We start from the raw sequence: 21,397 nt of genomic DNA on the forward strand, positions 1-21,397 counted from the left end.
CCCCGGATTCCAAATCGTCTAATTCCTTTGGTTGGCAAGACTTTCAAGAACACGTGGTCTCCAGTCTGAAACTCCAAGTCTCGTCGACGCCGGTCAGCATAACTCCTCTGTCTACTCTGGGCTGTCAACAATCGCTCCCGAGCAATGCGAACCTTGCCCTCTGCTTCCTGGAGCACATCAGGGCCTAAAGCCAATCTCTCACCAACTTCACTCCATTGAAGTGGCGATCTACACTTTCGTCCATAGAGTGCCTCGAACGGTGCCATCTTGATGCTTGCTTGATAACTGTTGTTATAAGCAAATTCTGCCATCGGTAGATGCTGCGACCATCCTCCCTGGAAGTCAATCACGCAGGCTCGAAGCATGTCCTCGAGAGTCTGTATAGTACGCTCCGACTGCCCGTCACTCTGAGGGTGGAAAGCTGTACTGAAGTCCAAACGCGTACCCAGAGCGTCCTGTAAGCTCCTCCAAAAGTGGGATACAAAACGGGGATCTCGATCTGAAACGATAGAAGTAGGTACCCCGTGCAATCGCACAATCTCATCCAAGTATACCTGTGCGAGTCTCTCACCAGTCCAAGTAGTGTGGATAGGTATGAAATGTGCCGATTTCGTCAATCTATCCACAATCACCCAAATAGCGTCATGCCCGGCCTGTGAGCGAGGCAATCCCATCACGAAATCCATGGTGATCTTTTCCCATTTCCACACTGGAATCGGTAGGCTCTGCAACTTCCCCGCAGGAACTCGGTGCTCAGCCTTCACCTGTTGGCAAGTTAAACATCTAGCAACAAACTCACCAACATCCTTTTTCATCCCGGGCCACCAATAAAGCAACTTCAAGTCCTTGTACATCTTGGTGCCTCCCGGATGTATAGCATACGGTGCTCGGTGTGCTTCTTGAAGAATATCCTCTTTAATGCCCAAGTCCGCCGGTACACAAAGTCGTCCGCGGAAACGCATCAATCCATCACCGTCTAAAGTGAAGTCACCGGTGCAACCATCAACCATCTTAGCTCGAATCTTTTGCAACTCCGAGTCGGAAGCTTGCTTTTCTTTAATCCTTTCCAAAAGTGTAGGTTGCACCACCAAAGTCATCAGTCTCAAAGGTGTATCAGGAGCCACCACCTCCAACTCCAACCGCTTCATCTGCTCGATCAACGGCGGTTGAGTAACCACAAGCATTGCTAAGTTCTCCGTCGATTTCCGACTTAGCGCATCCGCCACCACGTTAGCCTTGCCCGGGTGGTAAAGTATCGTCAAATCATAATCCTTGAGTAGCTCCAACCATCTGCGCTGCCTCAAGTTCAACTCCTTCTGAGTGAAAAGATACTTTAAGCTCTTGTGATCCGTATATACTTCGCATCGCTCGCCATAGAGGTAATGGCGCCATAGCTTCAATGCAAAGACTACGGCCGCCAACTCCAAGTCGTGAGTGGGGTAATTCCTTTCATAATCCTTCAATTGGCGAGATGCATACGCGATCACTTTCCCGTCCTGCATCAAAACACAGCCCAATCCATTAAAGGAAGCATCACTATAAATCACATACCCTGCTCCAGCAGTCGGCAAGGTAAGGATCGGGGCAGTCGTCAATCGCTGCTTCAACTCTTGGAAGCTCCTTTCACACGCATCATTCCAAATAAACTTGGTGCCCTTATGCGTGAGTCTCGTGAGGGGAGTAGATAACTTCGCAAATCCCTCGACAAACCGTCGGTAGTAGCCGGCCAAACCAATGAAGCTCCGTATCTCGGTCACGCTCGTCGGCCTCGGCCAATCCTTGATAGCTTCAATTTTCCTCGGGTCCACGGCTATGCCTGATCCTGAAATCACATGCCCAAAAACGCCACCTCTCTAAGCCAAAATTCACACTTTTTCAACTTGGCATAGAGCTTCTTTTCCCGAAGCATTTGAAGTACAAGTCTCAAGTGCTCCTCGTGATCCGCGTCACTCCGGGAATACACTAAGATGTCGTCGATGAACACCACGACAAATCTATCTAGGTAAGGCTTGAAAACACGGTTCATCAGATCCATAAAAGCTGCCGGGGCATTAGTAAGCCCAAACGGCATAACCGTAAACTCATAATGTCCATACCGTGTTCTAAAAGCCGTATTCGACACATCCTCAGGTCTAATCCTCAACTGATGATATCCCGATTGCAAGTCAATCTTGGAATATACACAAGATCCCTGGAGCTGATCAAAAAGATCATCAATCCTCGGTAATGGATACTTGTTCTTAATCGTGACTTTATTGAGTTCACGATAGTCCATGCACAAGCGAAGTGATCCATCCTTCTTCTTCACAAACAGAACCGGTGCTCCCCAAGGTGACACACTCGGTCTCACGAAACCCTTGTCCAGAAGATCCTGCAACTGTGCCTTCAGCTCCTTCAACTCTGTTGGTGCCATCCTATAGGGCGCCTTTGAGATTGGGGTAGTCCCGGGGACGAGATCTACCACAAACTCAATCTCCCTATCAGGAGGCATGCCTGGTAGCTCCGCTGGAAACACATCTCCAAACTCCCGTACTACGGGAATATCCTCCATCCTAGGGGCGTCACCTTCGCCCCGCAGCACAACAGTAGCCAAGTAGGCTACGCAGCCTCTACTAATCAACTGCCGAGCTCGAGAGGAGCTAATCGTCATCGCAAACAGCGAACTCTGGCATCCTCGGTACACAACCTCCGCCTGCCCCGGCTCTCTAAATGTCACCGTTCGATTCTTACAATCGATTGTGGCAAAATACTTGGTCAGGCAATCCATACCCAACACAACATCAAACTCCCCGAGTTTGTGCAAAGCTAGCAAGTCCACGGGCATGATCCAATCTCCAATCCTAACAGGGCAACTGGGGCAAAACTCCCGAATGTCCAAGGAATGGTCGGGTACAACAACTCGGCCCGGATGCAACAAGGATACAAGTGGGATGCCATGCATAAACTCTCAGGACTTGACCAGAATTCCAGTTTTCGAACTTTTTGGGTCGGAAAACATTCTACAACCCTCCACCAAGAGTGGAAAAGCTCGAAATACATCCAAACACTCGAACCTCGCAATTTGCAAAGGTCCAGTGCGTTACACCTGCGGTGCCTCGGCTATTCACAATGAGGTTACTGTAGTTTGACTGTACATACACTTGGTCCCTAGCCATTCGGGTCCTTGCGGTGCATGTTGGCTGCAGTAGGTTCATTGTAGGAATAGGGTGCGCACTCAGATGGAATCTATCTCCCTTGGTAGATAGGGGTGTTAGTCCTATGTGATTTATGAGACCGAGTTTAGAAGACCTTGGCCAGGGCAGAATAAATAGCGGAAAAGGGTTTCCGATATTAGAAACTCGAGTCGAATAAATTTAACAATATAAGCAGAGATGGGTTTGACGAGTTATTCCATAACCTCCGTCAAGTCGGACTCATGATAGAAGGATTGTATCACGTACTGCAACCAAGAGGTTCAGTATCCTTCTACGGGAATGCACTACACTGCTGAGGCGTCACTGTTGATGGTGAGACTCCGTGAGAATTATCTAGATGATCGATAATTCTTATTGGGCTGAGTTGGAATTGTTTCGATCCACTGAAAGAGTTTACAGTGATATTGGTTGATAGTGATCAAAATATATTCACTACAGATAGAATAGAACCTATGGGTCACACACATTATGAGTTGTTATTTCGGATAGCTAGATCGCGTTTATTTGAATCGCCGGAGGACCATTTGTCAATATGTATAATGGACTAATTTGTAATTATTACAAATTAGTGTATTAAGTGTAAAGTTACTAGAGAGGACTTACTAAAGTTAGTAAATTATAAGAGGACTTATGCTGCAAAGTTGCATATTAATTTGATAAGATCAAATTAATATAAAATTTAAGTCGATCAATTAGGATTTGATCGATCTAACTAATTAAAAAAAGATAAATTTAAAGCTAGATATTATACTTATCCTTAATTGACATTAATTATTGAATAGGGATTATATTCCTATATATAATATACGGGAGTTTTTAGAAAAACCCAAGGCGTATCTATATCTGCTTCTCTCTTATCCATCTTTTAGCAAGAAGACGTCCTTTTCAAGGAGCTAGCACCGCGGTGAGGACATCGATCAAATCAAGAACCTCGTGTGGATACTATAGAGGGCCGACGCTGTGCTGTTCAGAGAACCCGATTCACGATCATCAAATTGAGGCAAAAATTTATCCGCGAAAAAGGTAATGATTCGATCTTACTTTTCTCTTTAATCTTAAAGAACATGAGGGATCATTGCGTGGTTTTTGAGATTAGATCTCGAGAGTTTTCAAAATCAAATTTGTTTGATTTTTTTTCCGCTGCGTTTTACCGTACGCAATTTTCTAACAGTGGTATCAGAGCCATCCTCATGTTTTTAAGATTAAATTATGATTTTGGGTATTCTAAACCGTTTTTTTGTGCCGAGAAAATGATTTATCGATCGTTTTTGGCTAATTCGAAAGATCAAAGTGATCAACAATTTAGTCGAACGGTTTCTGTTTTAAAGCAACATAAAAAAAAAAACAAACAAAAAAAACTGTAGCACCGTACGGACGATACTGCAACGTCCGTAGATTATGAGGCATCCGTACGGACCTACTGTAGATCCGTACGAAAATCAGATTTTTTGTTTTTATTTAACTAAAAGAGAGGATCTAATTTGATTAGATCAAATTTAAATTTGATGAATCAAATTATTTTGGAAGATTAAATTTTTATCAAATTATAAAGATCAATAAGATTGATTGTTATTATGTTTAGTCACTATTATCTTTCGAACCATCGGTTAACGGTTAATTAGAATATCCAAAATTTATTATATGCATGTGTATATGAGATACGGTGATGATATGGGATAGGAACTATTTTTTTTGTTTCGACATGTGATGTATGATGTGTATGCAGAATCCTGTAATTTAAAATTGTTTAATTAAGAATTTTGTATTAGAGATGGCTATATTTGTGCTGCGTGACAAGCCGATTTATTTGGAACCTGCGTGTCTCATAGGTTAGAGATAAAAGTTATAAATGTAATTAATTTATTATTTCACTTTTTTATTGGGTTGTATAATGTATGGTTGCACGTCATTGGTTGATCGGTTGCAAGCCTAAAAGTTCGCAAGGCCCGGATGAGATGAATACTTGATGGCGGTCGGATCAAGCTGTTGATAAGGATCAAATCAAGTTGAAGCTCCAGATCGGATCGAGAAGTTGAAGACGATCAAACAATGATCGTGTGTGTGTCTGTAATTTATGACCCTAAGACCCCGATTCCGATCACGTGGCTCGAGTCCGAATCCACTTCTAAGATCCATGATCATCACCAGTTTAATTATGTTTGTTGCGCGGATTGATTTTTATATTTGCATTAGATGTAAATAAATAAAATAATTTTTGAGACCTAAATTAACTCCTCATAAATATTAAGTCGAGCGGTCTTCCGCCGTTGTGTAAGTGCGGCGTTTTTCGGGTGTTGATTGAGGCACGGTGGTTACAGTGGTCAGTTGCATCGAAATTCGCACCACTCTATTAGCATGAGATGCTGGACGGAGTAAAGATGGGTTCGGCCCAATAACTGTCAGGTGAGGGACCAAATGACGACTTTGCTACGCGTTGAACGGTGGGTCTGACTTAACAAGAATGGGGCAATAACTGTCAGGTGAGCGCTACACGACTTAGAGACCGATCACTGCATATTGCTTGAGAAGCATTGGACAAGAGTTGTCCCTCATCGTTTGCATATCACCAATAACTGTTAGTGAGGTGTGTACGTTAAATTGGTGGACTGCATACCCGACTTGAACCTTTTGTCGCTGGGTTTCCGTTTCTCTACCCGAGAGTGTTAGAGACTCGAGAAAATAGTGGGAGGCTAAATTTATTGTTTTATAAAATCCCTAAAACAATTTTTTCAAAACAATACAAAATCTAACTTGAATCTTTACTCTCTGCAGAACAAAATTGTCCGTTCAATCTCTCTCTCGAATTCTTGAATTCAAACCGTTTTAATTGGAACTAATTATAAAGATTGGCTAAGAAATTAAAATAGTTTTGAGTTCTGAAAAGCTCAGTTATGTTCTCGACCAGGACCCCCCACGTTACAAACGTCCAACAGCATGATCAAAGGACAGCTCAAGAAAAATGGACGCGATGACGATAATAGTAAGGTGCTACATTTTGGCGTCGATGTCAAATTGACTTCAAACGCCAACATGAGGATATGAAGACTGCTAAGAAATGCAACTCACCTCAAGGTTGTATGTGAGCAAAGTCGGTCTGCTCGTTTTGAAGTGTCCAAAGACTCTTTAAAGCCAAGATGCACGATGGCCAGTCTGTTCATGATCACTGTTTGACAATGATCAAAGACCTCGAGAGCTTGAGAAGGTGCGTGAAAATGCAAGGAATTGCAAGTTGATCTGATCCTGGCAATCCTTCCTGTATCATATGGACAGTTTATTGTAAACTACCAATGATAAAATTGATTGCACCAACGCAGAGTTATTGAACATGTTGATAACTATAAGGGGACTTTGAAAAGTTCAAATGGCTCGATTCTCGTGTGGAGCGAGCTTCCTCTTCCAAAAGAAAGTCTAATTGGAAGAAGAAGCCACGAAGAAACAAAAGACGAAAACAAGCCCAAGAAGGAAGCTTCTAAGATATAGGCCGTAGACAAGGAAAATGTTTCCACTGCAACGTACGGTCATTGGAAGAGAAATTGTCCTGTCTAACCTGGAGAGCTGAAGAATAAAAGGAAGGACCACCTTCGGAAGTGTATGTCAGATTTGCTCGTAATAAGAAATAACCTTACGGTTTCCTCTACTTCTAGTTGGGTTATAGACTCTAGTTCTAGTTCTCATCTGTGTATTCAATGCAGGGTCTAAGGGAAAGTAGAGGGCTTAGGAAAGGTGAAGTGACCCTACGGGTGGGCAACAGGGGCAAGAGTTGCTGCTGTGGCTTGCGCACCTATCCTTTGCGACTACCGTCAGGATATGTTTTATTACTTAAAGACTGTTATTATGTACCTGCTAGCAGGAATTGATTTCTGTTTTTTTCTTTAGCACAGGACGGTTATAATTTTATTTTGACAAAGACTACTGGCAAAATTTATTTTAGAAATAATATTTGTCGCGTTTTATTGATTGACAGTCTTTATATTTACATATGGATGTATCTGGCAATATTTCTGAGCAAGTAGAGGACTGCTGTTGGGTCTAAGAGACCTAGAGATGAGATAAACTAAAGTATATGTGGCACCTCAGGCTTGTACATATTGGAGAATGAAATAATGATAAATAAATTGGATAAAGATGGTCTCGGGTCATTGACTTCAGAGTCTTATCCAGTTTGTGAATCTTGTCTTCAAGGAAATTGACTAAATTACCCTTTGTAGGACAAGGGGAAAGGGCACTAAGATACTTCCTTAATACCACATGATGTGTGTGGGCCATTTGATGTGCATGCTAGGGTGGTTATCTCTACTTATAACTTTACGATGATTATTCACGGTATGGATATGTGTATCTATGAAACACAAATCTGAGGCTTTTGAAAAGTTCAAAGAATTCAGATATGAAGTAGAAAAACAAATGAAAATCCATCAAGGTTCTCGATCAGATCGAGGAGAGAATACTTATGTGAGAGTTCCTAAATTATCTCAAAGAAAACGCATTGTCTCACAGTGGACTCCCGGAACACCTCAACTCAACGGGTGTCAGAACGGAGACCGAACCTTATTGGATATGGTTCGATCTATGATGAGCTTCACTGATCTTCCTTTATTTCTTTGGGACATGCTTTGTACCGCCACTTATTGTTAAATAGGGTTCCCTCTAAATCCGTCCTACCACGTCGTATGAGATGTGGCATGGTAAGAAACCAAGTCTTGGTCATATCAAGATTTGGGGATGTCCGGCTATTTAAGCGTGCTACAGGTGGACAAGTTACAGGCTAGGTCTGAGAGGGCTCGTTTATTGGATATCCTAAAAAACCTTAGGTTACCATTTTTATATCCCAGAGAATCACAATGTATTGTGAGAAAATGCTATTTTCTTGGAAAACATTTATTCAAGAAGCTAGTGGGAAAAATGATTGAAAGAGAGAGGTCTCTGAAGAGCAACGAGTCATCAAACCTACAGAAACTATTCAAGCTGAGCCAGTACATGTAGTACTCTCCACTCGTAGGTCGAGTAGAATCTCCATCCACTAAAAGATACTTAGGTATCGTTACGAGGAAGTAGAGAAAATGTTCCTCATGGGAGATGGGAACATGGAGATGATCACCAAAACCTACAATGAGGCGATGTCTGACATCAATTCCGAAGATGGCTGGATGCCATGAAGTCAGAAATTGACTCAATGCATTCCAAACAGGTTTGGATTTTGGTAGACCCACCACAGAAGTATAGTACCTATCGGGTGTAAATGGATCTACAAAAGAAAATAGGTTCGGATGAAAGGTAGAGACCTATAAAGCAAGGCTGGTTGCAAAAGGTTATAGTCAACGCGAAGCATTGACTATCAGGAGACTTTTCACCATGTGGCCATGCTCAAATCCATTCGAACACTGCTTGCTCTTGCAGCATACTATGATTATGAGATCTGGCAAAGGATGTGAAACTGCCTTCCTAAATAGATATCTTGAGGAGATATCTATATGGAGCAACCTTTGGGTTTCACTTCCGGTGACGAAAGTCACAAAGTATGCAAGTTGCAACGGTCCATTTACGGACTTAAGCAGGCATCTCGGACTTGGAATACTCGTTTCGATAACGTGATTAAATCGTTTGATTTCGTTAAAAGGAGAGGAACCATGTGTTTATAAGAAGGTCAGTGGAGAGCTTCACATTCCTCGTATTGTACGTGGATGACATTATCCTAATTGGGAATGACATTCCAATGCGACTTCAGTTAAAATATTGGTTGTCTAAAGAATTCTCCATGAAAGATCTAGGGAAGCATCCTATATTTTGGGGATAAAGGTCTATAGAGATAGATCTAAGAGGATGTTAGGTCTCTCACAGAAAATGTACATAGAGAGGTGCTGAAGAGGTTCGGCATGGAAAACTCCAAAAGGGGACTTTTAGCTCTTAACATGGAATTTATCTCTCTAAGAAAAGTGCCCAATAATTTGAAAGATTCAACGTATGAGTAAGATCCCTTGCATCAGCTATAGGGAGTCTCTATGTACGCATGCTATGTACAAGACCTGATATCGCGCTTGCTGTGAGTGTCACAAGTAGATATCAATCTAATCCAGGTGAGGAGCACTGATTGCTGTGAAGAACATACTCAAATACTTGAGAAGGACTAAGATATGTCTTGGTCTTTAGAGGAGGAGAGTTGAAATTACAAGGATATACTGATTCAGACTTAATGTCTGATGTTGCGATAGAAAGTCTACTCAGGATGTGTGTTCTTATGCAATGGTGGCTCTGTGTATTGGAAGATTCCAACAACCAAATTATGGCTGACTCTACTATGGAAGCAGAATATATCGCCGCATCTGAAGCTGCAAAGGAAGCCTTCTGTGTTCAAGAAATTGTGTCGCAGAACTAGGTGTGATGCCATCGGATGCCATACCACTATATTGCGACAACAATGGCGCCATTAAGCCTAGCTAAGGAGCCCAGGTCTCATCAGAAGTCCAAGCACATAGAGCGGCGATTTATATTATATGCGACTACCTCGACAAGAAATACATTGAGATGCGAGAGTAGACTCCACGGATAACGTGGCAGACCATTGACTAAACCACTTACCAGCAGAAGACTGAAGTCCACCTTGAGAAGATGGGGTTAGGTATATGCTGATTGGCTTTAGTGCAAGTGGATTGTTAGATTTGCCTAGAAGCCAACCAGGCCGACACATGTATTCTTTTAGGACATAATTTTGTATTTGATTTTAAAATATTGAAATACTTTGGGTTTTTATTTCCATTCATGTTGTGTATGTGTCCATGAATGTCCAGGAATTAATAAGATGATGAATATATTCTCAAGTGTTGAGAATTTGAGACATGTGTCATTGGTGATTAATTCCTAAATGCTCCGATCAATGGATCATCACGGGACGGTGATTGATCCGATGAGATTGGTGCATAAGTCGCTTCCCTTTCAGGGTAGACGAGTTTCGAGTCGATAGTGTGGGGACACTGAAGCGAATATGCAGGGTGTTGTTAGAGAACAAGGGTACGAGCGTGACCAACGCGAGAAGTCACTTGGGTCTACTCACTCGTCAGTGACTTACTCATTGTGCAGTAGTGTGACTGGTCCTTTCCTGCGGTGCCTCGGCTATTCACAATGAGGTATGTAGTTTGACGTACATAACTTGGTCCTAGCATTCGGTCCTTGCGTGCATGTTGGCTGCAGTAGGTTCATTGTAGGAATAGGGTGCGCACTCCGATGGAATCTACTCCGTTGGTAGATAGGGGTGTTAGTCCTATGTGATTTATGAGACCGAGTTTAGAAGACCTTGGCCAGGGCAGAATAAAATAGCGGAAAAGGGTTTCCGATATTAGAAACTCGAGTCGAATAAATTTAACATATGACAGACGATGGGGTTTGACGAGTTATTCATAATCTCCGTCAAGTCGGACTCATGATAGAAGGATTGTATCACACGGTACTGCACAAGAGGTTAGTATTCCATTCTATCTGAATGACACACTGTGCTAGGGTACTGTGGATGGTGAGACTCGTGAGGAATTATCTAGATGATCGATAATTCTATTGGCTGAGTTGGAATTGTTTCGATCCACTGAAAAGAGTTTTAGTGATATTGTTGATAGTGATCAAAATATATTCGTACTACCAGATAGAATAGAACTATGGGTCACACACATAAGGTTGTGATTGATCGGATAGCTAGATGCGTTTATTGAATGCGGAGGACCTAATTGTCAATATGTGGATAATTGACTAATTTGTAATTATTACAAATTAGTGGTATTAAAGTGTAAATGTTACTAGAGAGGACTACTAATAGTTGTAAATTATAAGAGGACTTATGTGCAAATGTTGCATTATTAATTTGATAAGATCAAATTAATATAAAATTTAAGTCGAATCAAATTAGGATTTGATCGATCTAACTAATTAAGGAAAAGATAAATTTAATCTAGATTATTACTTTATCCTTAATTGACATTATATTATTAGGAATAGGATTATTTCTATATATAATATAGGGAGTTTTAGAAAACCCAAGCCGTCATCTATCCTCTCTTCTCTCTTCCAATCTTCTAGCAAAGAAGACGTCCTTTTGCAAGGAAGCTAGCACCCGGTGAGGACATCGATCAAATCAAGAACACGTGTGGATACCTATAGAGGCCGGACGCTTGTGTGCGGCTTCAAGAGAACCCGATTCACGATCATCAAATTAAGGCAAGAATTTATCCGCGAAAAAGGTAATGATTCGATCTTACTTTTCTCCTTTAATCTTAAAGAACATTGAGGGATCCTAATTGCGTGGTTTTTGAGATAGATCTCAGAGAGTTTTTCAAAATAAATTTGTTTTGATTCTTCTTTTACGGGTGCGTTTTACATATTGCAATTTTCTAACACCTTCGTCTGCGGCTGCTGCTGTTGCTGATTCTGACCGTGGTAAGGGAGTCGCAAGCTAGAGCTGTCTCTTTCCTGGTAGTTTGCTAGAGGAGCACCCGTCAGAGGTAGTTTTGCGTTTTATGTACATACTGTTTTGTTGTTGTGGTAATCGCTGGAGCGAGGAGGTGTTATAGCCTTGTGTATATACCGTGAACCCATTTTGTTTTATGTATACATGTGTTTGTTTTAGCAGCTCTGGACTTTGGTTATAGCTCCTATTCGTTTGCAGGTACAGCTATCGCTTCGTATACACGAAAAATTCCTATGTATACGGTGGGTCTGTTAGCATGCCAGGGAAACGTGGTAATCCGAGGCGTGACAGATTAAACTGATATCAGAGCTTAGAATTACGTCATTGGAACCTAGAAAACCCTAGGCTTAGCAGACCTTAGGAAGACAATACGCGAGAGACGTGACTTATCGCGAAAGTCGGCAATTGAATTGTTTAACTCCTCCTAGAGTGGAGGGAGTGACTGAAGGAATGTTTGTTTCTGCCAAGAAATTAATATCGGTTGCAGACAGTATAATTTTGAGGAGGAACAGGGGCGGCCTTCTAGACTTTCGCTTGATTGGGTCGAGAGTTGGTTGTGTTTTGTATCTGACCTTTGTTTTGATTTCAGGTAGCCATATATCGACACTGAGGTCGACCGCCGACGCGGGATCGTTCCGCGCCGTAAGAGATGCCAGAGCAGGCAGAACCGAGTTCACCCCCTAACTTGAGAGAGCAGTTGGCTGCATTGACTGAGGTGACCAGGCAGCAGGGACTGTTACTACAGAGGATGTGTGAGACTTTTATTCAGCAGCCGAGTACAACGCCCAGAGCGTCAAAGCAGCAGACGCCACCTCCGACTACTCTAGTGGCCGCACCAGCCACAGCTGTACCCCTCCAGTGACAGCTCCTACAACACCAGTTGCATCTTCTGGAGAGGCGTCGCAAATGTCGGAGGCCGAGCAGGAGCGGATGACAGAGAGGCTCGCTCGTTTTTGTTGGTTTGATCCGCTGCACTTCGATGGTAGTCGCACCGAGCCATGGGTGGTAGAGGCATGGATGAGTGTGATAGAGAAGCTATTTGAGGATCTATTTATACCCGAGCGAGAACAGATACATCTGGCAGTGCACTGTTTGGCAGGTGATGCGCATGCCTGGTGGAGGAGGATACGACAGAACCGAGTTTTGGTTACCCTACAGATAGGGTGGGGCAAGTTTTGTGGGATGTTGTACGCGGCCTATTTCCCAAACAGCGTGAAGCAGAAACTTGAGGAGGACCTGAAGAAGCTACAGTATGGGGAGCAGACAGTTCAGGAGTGTACTCGAGAGTTTACTAGGCTTCTAAATTGTGTTCCATTCATAGCCAGGGATGAAGCTCACAAAGTCTATCTGTATGAGAGAGGTCTGAGGCCAGAGATCTTTGTTTTGGTTTAGGCGCAGAGGTTGAGGACCTTGAACGCGTCGATTGAGTAGGCGTTGTGAGTTGAGCGATGAGTTGTATCAGTCCGTGAGCAGGCGACTGTGCCGGGGCAGAGTCAAGACAAGAAGCACCCGGTCCCAGATGACGGAGGATAGACCAGTAGCAGACGTCCGCCGAGGCCTCCACGATCACGCTCTCAGGGTCGTGGGTCTTCGGGGCGACAACGGTCTAGGGGATCTCGTCAGCAACGGTAGCAACAGGGCACTCCGCAATACGTTATTTGTGGGCGACCGCATTGGCCTCGTTACTATGAGTAGAGAGAGGGCCGGTGTTTTGGATATGGCCAGCCAGGGCATCTGCGGGCCGCTTGTCCCCGAGCAACATCACCAGCACCTTTGACGGCGTCAGCCCCGCCAATGCCTCAGCAGACCTTTGGAGCACCATCGATTCATAGCTAGGCTGATAAGGCTTCAGTGCCGCGACAGAGTGAGCAGCGACAACAGGCATCGAGTGGCAGGGTATATGCAGCTCAGGTTGAGGACTCCACGGCAGCAGACCGTGTGGTGACATGTATCATTTTGATTTCTGGTATTAGAGCTCATGCATTATTTGATATCGATGCATCACATTCTTTTATTAGTCGAGCATTTGTATTATTGTATGGATTAGAGATAGGGCCACTGTTACATGCACGCGAGGTGCAGATTTTCGACCATCTGTTACATATGGTGGAGTGTTGTTGGGCTTGTCCAGTGCAGTTGGGCTCTTGAATTATGCCTGCAAACTTGTTGGTCTTGGGGCAGTTGCAGGACTTTGATGTAGTGCTTGGCATGGATTGGCTGTCGTGGTACTATGCGACAAGGTGAGCCAGGCTATGAGGAGTTCACTTTCAGAGGCCGCAAGAATACGCTGTTCGCGACCTGGATCTCTTCAGCAAAGGCTAGACAGATGATGAGTTGGGGATGAATTGCTTTCCTAGCGACGGTAGTAGAGGTGCTTGCGGCAGCACCGGGACTCGAGGACATCCCTGTAGTTCGCGATTTCCCGAATGTTTTTCCTCCGGAGTTGACGACTATGCTGCCAGATAGAGAGATTGAGTTTGTGATTGACGTGGTTCCTGGAACTGCGCCAATCTCGAAGGCACCTTATCGAATGGCACCGGCAGAGCTGCGGGAGCTTAAGGCTCAGCTACAGGATTTGATAGATAAGGGGTATGTGAGATCCAGCGTGTCGCCTTGGAGAGCGCCGGTATTATTCGTAAAGAAGAAGGATGGTTCACTTAGACTGTGTGTGGATTATCGGGAGTTGAATAAAGTGACCATCAAGAACAAGTATCCTTTGCCGTACATCGATGATCTGTTTGATCAGCTGCAAGGATGTTGTGTCTTTTCGAAGATTGATTTGCAGTCCGGTTACCACCAGCTGAGGGTGAGGGCTGAGGACGTTCCCAAGACTGCTTTTCGGACACTATACGAGCATTATGAGTTTACAGTGATGCCTTTTAGATTAACAAATGCCCCTGCCGCTTTTATGGATTTGATAAATCGAGTGTTTAAACCGTTCTTGGATAGATTTGTGGTAATATTCATTGATGATATTCTGATTTACTCTCGGAGTGATGTTGAGCACGAGGAGCACTTGAGGATAGTCTTACAGCTTCTGAAGGAGAAGAAGTTATATGCTAAGTTGAAGAAGTGCCAGTTTTGGCTTTGGGAGGTTTTTTTTTGGGCCACGTGATTTCAGCAGCTGGAGTAGCAGTTGACCCGAAGAAGATTGATGCGATTCGTGATTGGCCCAGACCGACGACAGTTACCGAGGTGAGTAGTTTCCTTGGATTGGCTGGTTATTACCGTCATTTATGGAATGCTTTGCGAAGCTTTCCACACCTCTCACTCGATTGACTCGTAAAGGAATTAAGTTCATCTGGAGTGAGGATTGTCAGGGGAGCTTCGATGAGTTGAGACAGAAATTGATGCCGGCTTCTATCCTTGCCCTACCAGTCATGGGGGAAGGATTTGTGATCTACAGTGATGCATGGCACATCGGTTTGCGTTGTGTTCTGATGCAGCATGGTAGGGTAATTGCTTATACTTTCCGCCGGTTGAAGTATTATGAGAAAAATTACCCTACGCATAACTTGGAGCTTGCTGCTGTGGTGTTTGCTCTGAAGTTGTGGCGGCATTATCTGTATAGGGAGCACTGTGATATCTTTATAGATCATAAAAGTCTCAAATATCTATTCACCCAAAAATAGTTGAACCTGAGGCAATGCCGGTGGTTGGAGTTGTTGAAGGATTATGATATCAGTATTCAGTATCACCCCGGCAAGGCGAATGTGGTGGCAAATGCGTTGAGCAGGAAGTCGGTGTAGAGTTTGAGCATGTTGATCACTCAGTAGAGACCGTTACTTGAGGAGTTACAACAATTGAGGCTCGAGCTAGTGTTTCCTAGGGCTACTGCAAGACTGATGTCTATGGTCTTGCAGCTCACTTTGTTAGATAGAATTAGGGAGAAACAAAGTAGAGACTCTCATTTGTTGAGGACTCGAGAGCAGATAGAGAGCGGACAGGTTGAGGGCTTCGCTGTGGACAATTTGGGAGCACTGCAGTACAGGGACCGACTATGTGTGCCTATAGATTCAGAGATCCGAGAGGAGATTTTGAGATAGGCTCATTACTCACCTTATACGGTTCATCCCGGTGGAACAAAGATATATAAGGATTTAAAGGCACACTTTTGGTGGAATGAAAGGAAGAGGGACATTGGCAGATGTATGGGTCAGTGTCTAACTTGCCAATAGGTGAAGGCAGAGTATCGTGTATCTGCTGGCAAGCTTAAGAATCTTCCGGTGCCTGAGTGGAAATAGATCACATCACCATGGATTTCGTCGTGGGTTTACCGAGAGCACAAGGTGGATTTGATGCTATATGGGTGATAGTGGACAGACTGACCAAGTCTGCTCACTTCCTACCAGTGCAGACCACTTGGTCCAGCGAGCGACTCGCCCAATTATACTTGGATGAGGTAGTGAGGTTACGTGGAGTACCTACCTCGATCCTATCAGATAGAGACCCGAGGTTCGTCTCGCATTTTTGGAGCAGCCTTTAGAAGGCTTTGGGTACTCAACTTTATTTTAGTATGGCTTTCCACCCACAGACAGATGGTCAGTCAGAGTGGACTATTTAGACTCTGGAGGACATATTGAGAGATTTTGTCCTGAATTTTGGAGGAGGGTAGCATCGACACTTGAAACTTGTTGAGTTTGCGTACAACAATAGCTATCAAGCGAGCATTCGAATGGCACCGTTTGAAGCGTTTGTATGGACACAAGTGTCGATCCCCTTTACATTGGAGTGATGTAGGGGAAAGGAAGACTTTGGGACCTGAGATTCTGTTGGAGGCAGAGGAAAATGTTAGAGTTGTACGACGACATCTTGACATCACTTAGAGTCGACAGAGGAGCTATGCTGATACCAGGAGACAAGACGTGGAGTTTCAGGTTGGCGATCATGTGTTCCTGAAAGTCTCGCTATCTCAAGGGATTCGTAGATTTGGAGTTCGTGGAAAGCTCAGTTCACGATTTGTTGGCCCTTACGATGTTTTGGAGCGAGTCGGGCCAGTAGCATACAGGGTTGCACTACCTCACGACTTGCCGGTATCCATGATGTGTTCCATGTTTCGGCTTTGAGAAGTATGTTTTCAACCCCTCCTATATGATTGACTTCACTCCACTTGAGCTAGGCGAGGACCTAAGGTACGAGGAGCGACCGGTGCGGATTCTTTCTCGTGAGACGAAAGAATTGCGCAACTGGGTCACACCGTATGTAAAGGTGCAGTGGAGTAATCACAAGGAGCGTGAGGCGACGTGGGAGCCGGAGGCTGTGATACAGGGGTCCTACCCCTACTTGTTTGAGGCCCAGGATTGAGGTATGGTTCTAAGTTTTGAGGACGAAACTTTTTATAGTGGGGGGAGGATGTAGTGTCCCTGGTGTTTAGCGGTCTGAGCGACTTCAGCATCTAAGGCTTGTCGACACGTCTGGTGGGTGTCGGGACAAGTCAGAGTCGTGTTGGCACAAAATAGACACAAAACAGACTCAACGCGATGCGAGAGTGAAGTTCTGACACTGAAATCTGCAAAGTGCAGGATTTCAATGTTGAGTATCGATACCTGGGAGGAGTACCGGTACCCCAGTGAGATTTCAGTATTGGATGCTCTCGGGTTTGCGCAGTTTGATGTTGAGTACCGATACCTGTTGTCGAGTACCGGTACCGAGCTTGAGTATCGGTACTGCATCGGGCTAGTACCGGTACCCAGCGCGCGATGTGTGCAGGAAGAGGGTCGAGTACCGATATTCAAGCTGGGTACCGATACTCCAGGTGGAAAAGTGAGTTGGTAAGGGGTATTCTAGTCTTTTTCTTTGGCGATTATTCCAACCGACCCCGAGCCTCTATATATGTGTTGGAAGCTTAGAGAAACTCTGATAGCTGGTAGCTTTTCCTTTCTCTCTCTCTCTCTCTAGCTTGTTTACGCAGTTCATTGGGAAGTCGAGGGTCAAGCTCGCGTGGAGTCTTCGCTTGCTAGGAGGATCGTTCGTGCGCGAGGATCATCTCGGGTGAACCGTTAGAGGTCTAGCGAGCACATGGAGTTTCTCCTTTCGACTTCTTGTCGACATTGGATAAGCGATCGAGGGGGGTTGATGTTTACCGAAATCGTCGGATTTCTTTCTAAGTCGAGTGTCAGCATGTATGGTATTATGTGTAGTATCATGGTTAATAGCTCGAATTCATAGATTTGCATAGCTGAGTTTTGGAGCATGATCTAATAATTTAGACAAATTTACATGTTGAACTTAGAATTGCCTTATGAGAAAACTCGTTAAACCTACACTGTCATTTTCTAAAAAGTTACCAGATTTAGCTTCAGGAGTTGTTGTTCTTTTTGTATCCGCACTATTAGAACGTACGGGATACTCAGATTAGTGTAGGGTGAGTTTATGCTTGTGCTGAGGGGCCGAGCTCGTTTTACAGTAGAGTGTAGACTGTTCCGCACTATCGGGTGCCGTCATGGTTGACAGTGGACCCAGATTTTTGTATCTTGCATTTGATTGTGCCAAGGGCACGTGAGCTTTGGTTGTTAGACTAGTTTGACCCATTTGTATTGACTACAGCCTATGAGAGCTTAATTGAGCTCGGCAGAGACACGCTTGCATACTCGGTTGGGTTGTGCCCACGAGTGTCGCTCTGGAGTGAGGCTTTGACTTGCGTTGATGTCGCAATCGTCCTATTTCGACAGTTTACTTGGACCGGCCATCGCCGAGGATGGTGTACGGTGTAGCTTAGGGAGGGGGGGCGTCCGTTTGGGCAGCCCGTGTGAGATTGAGTCAGTGATAGCTAGTGATGCATATTTCTGTCTATAGATAGTGGCTTGTGGTAGCAATAGTGTAGTGGCATGTAGCTGTAGAGTTCTTTCCAGCTTTCCTTACTATCCTGATCATACTATTTCTGTAGACGTAGTAGGTGGGCCGTTGAGGTCAGTGACGGTACCCACTGAGGACTACTCTATTTTTTGCAGTAATTCTCACACCTAGTTGTTGACACCTTTTTGCAGAGCCTTCGTCTGCGGCTACTGCTGTTGCTGATTCTGACCGTGGTAAGGGAGTCGCGAGCTAGAGTCGTCCCTTCCCTGATCATTTGCTAGAGAAGCACCCGTCAAAGGTAGTTTTGGGTTTTATGTACATACTATTTTGTTGTTGTGGTACTCTCTGGAGTAAGGAGGTGTTGTAGCCCTGTGTATGTACCGTGAACCCATTTTGTTTTATGTATACATGTGTTTGTTTTAGCAACTCTGGACTTTGGTTGTAGCTCCTGTTCGTTTGCAGGTACAGTTATCACTTCGTATACACGAAAAATTCTTATGTATACGGTGGGTCTGTTAGCATGCCCGAGGAAACGTGGTTATACAGGGCGTGATAGAAACTAAGTGAATGAGAAGATGAACCATAATTGTGAAAAAACTAGGAGGAAAGATTTTTTCCATACGCTATAGAGTAAATGCAATAGTTGACTCCAATTGATCAAGCTTATTAGGGTCGAGAGTTTTAGAACATATAGCTTTCAAGAAGAATGACAGTTCAGAAACAACTGCTACAAGTTGCCGTGACTTAGATGCTCTTAGAGCTATCGGGAGGATATCTTGCATCAAGATATGACCATCATGACTCTTAAGGTTTGAAAGTGTCCGCTCTCTTAGGTTCACATATCTTGATATGTTTGATGCATAACCATCGGGAACTTTAATATTTCGTAAGATTGTTAGAAAATCTAATTTTTCTTGTGTAGTCATCGTGTAAATTGCTGGAGGTAAATGAGTTCTCTTGTTAGGATGCAATTTAGGATGAAGATCATGCCTTATACCCATTTCCTTTAGGTCTAAACGTGATTTCAAGTTGTCCTTAGTCCTCCTATTTATGTTCAACAAGGTTCCAATAAAATTATCACAAATATTTTTTTCTATATGCATTCCATCTAGATTGTGTCGAAGAAGATTGTGCTCCCAATAAGGTAGCTGAAAAAAGATACTTCTTTTTTTTCCATATATGTTTTGGCACACATTGCGTTGATTCATCTAATGTGCCACTATCTTTCCCAGTGTCATTATGATCATCTCCAATGAAGTCATTTGCATCCTCAAACACTCTTATTTGATTTGCAGCTTCTACTTGCACTTGTTCCGCCAAATTGCCAACTTCTTCTCTCGTCCTTTTCTTAGAAGAATTTAAACCTTTGCCATATCTATAACATGTACCTTCCAATTGCTTTAGAATTTCAGTTCCAGAAGGTGAAATTGGAGCAGATTGCAACTCAATAGTGTTATCAAATTGGTCTTTTTGAAAACGAAAAGGATGATTTGGTTCCAACCATCGCCGATGGCCCATATAACAAAACTTACCACCGTATTTTAGCCAACATGAGTTGGTTGAAGTCCCGCGGCACGAGCATGCAACGCGTCCCTTGGTGCTCTAACCAGATAAGTTTGCGTATGCTGGAAAATCATTAATGGCCCACATAAGAGCTACCCTCATTTTAAAATTTTCATTTGTGTAAGCATCAAATGCATCGACATCATCCCATAGTTGTTTTAACTCCTCTATGACAGGTTGCAAATAAATATCAATGTCGTTGCCAGGACCTTTCTCTCCAGGAATAACCATTGAAAGGATGAATGATGATTGCTTCATACATAACCATGGAGGTAAGTTATAAGGAATTAACACAACCGGTCAAGTGCTGTAGGTGGAACTCATTGTTCGAAATGGATTGAATCCATCACTAGCAAGGCCAAGTCTAACACTACGAGGATCGGATGCAAAATCTATATAATGTGCATCAAAAGACTTCCATGCTATACTATCTGCCGAGTGCCTCAAAATTTCATCTTTTGGATGACTTCATCATGCCATCTCATGTTAGAAGCTGTCTTTGAAGACATGTAAATCCTTTTCAATCTTGGTATCAAAGAAAAATAACGCAATACTTTGGCCGGTTTTTTTTTTCTTTGGAACTCATCATCTTCATTAATTAAAGCCTCGGCATCCTTATTTGTTACTCATCTCCACACACCTCACAATTTTCTTGATTTAATCTTTCACCCGAATATAATATGCAATCATTTGGACAAGCATGAATCTTTTCATACCCAAGACCCAATTCCTTTATCAACTTTTTAGCTTCATAAGAAGATATTGGTAATGAGGTGCCTTTGGGAAATGCATCTTTTAATAGTCGGAGCAACATAGTAAAAGATTTGCCCGACCATCCATTTTAAGATTTGAGATGGAATAGCCGGAGAATGAATGATATTTTTGAATAATTTTTGCAACCTGGATATAACTCTTGATCACAATCAAGCACTAACTTTTCATATTGATTTGTGTCATTAGTTGAAGCATTCGTTGGACACTCCGAAAAATGTTGCCCATCAAACTCCCTAGAGGTGTGTGGTACATTGTTAGGTTCATCCAAATTCTCAATTGCAGCATCATTTTCTATTACTGTAGTGTTCATATCATTAGTTGTAATTCCAAATGCATCTCGTAGCAATCCTCCAATATCATCTTGACCTAACTTTTCTCCTTGCATATTACTGGTTCTTTGATCTGTTAGAGTTTCTTCTATAGAAGAATCCTCAAAATGAGACATCAAAAATGATTCACCATGAAGAACCCAATTACTGTAACCTAGTAAAAACCATTTCATATCAAATGTTCTTCAACAACTTCTGAGCTAAATGAAAATTTGTTATAGCACTTTCTTTACGGGCATAGAATTTTTCCATTAGTAATTGCTTTCTGTTATAGCACTTTCTACACGGGCATA

Source organism: Ananas comosus, linkage group 17 (genome assembly GCF_001540865.1).
Source record: "Ananas comosus cultivar F153 linkage group 17, ASM154086v1, whole genome shotgun sequence".
Classification (NCBI taxonomy): Eukaryota; Viridiplantae; Streptophyta; class Magnoliopsida; order Poales; family Bromeliaceae; genus Ananas; species Ananas comosus.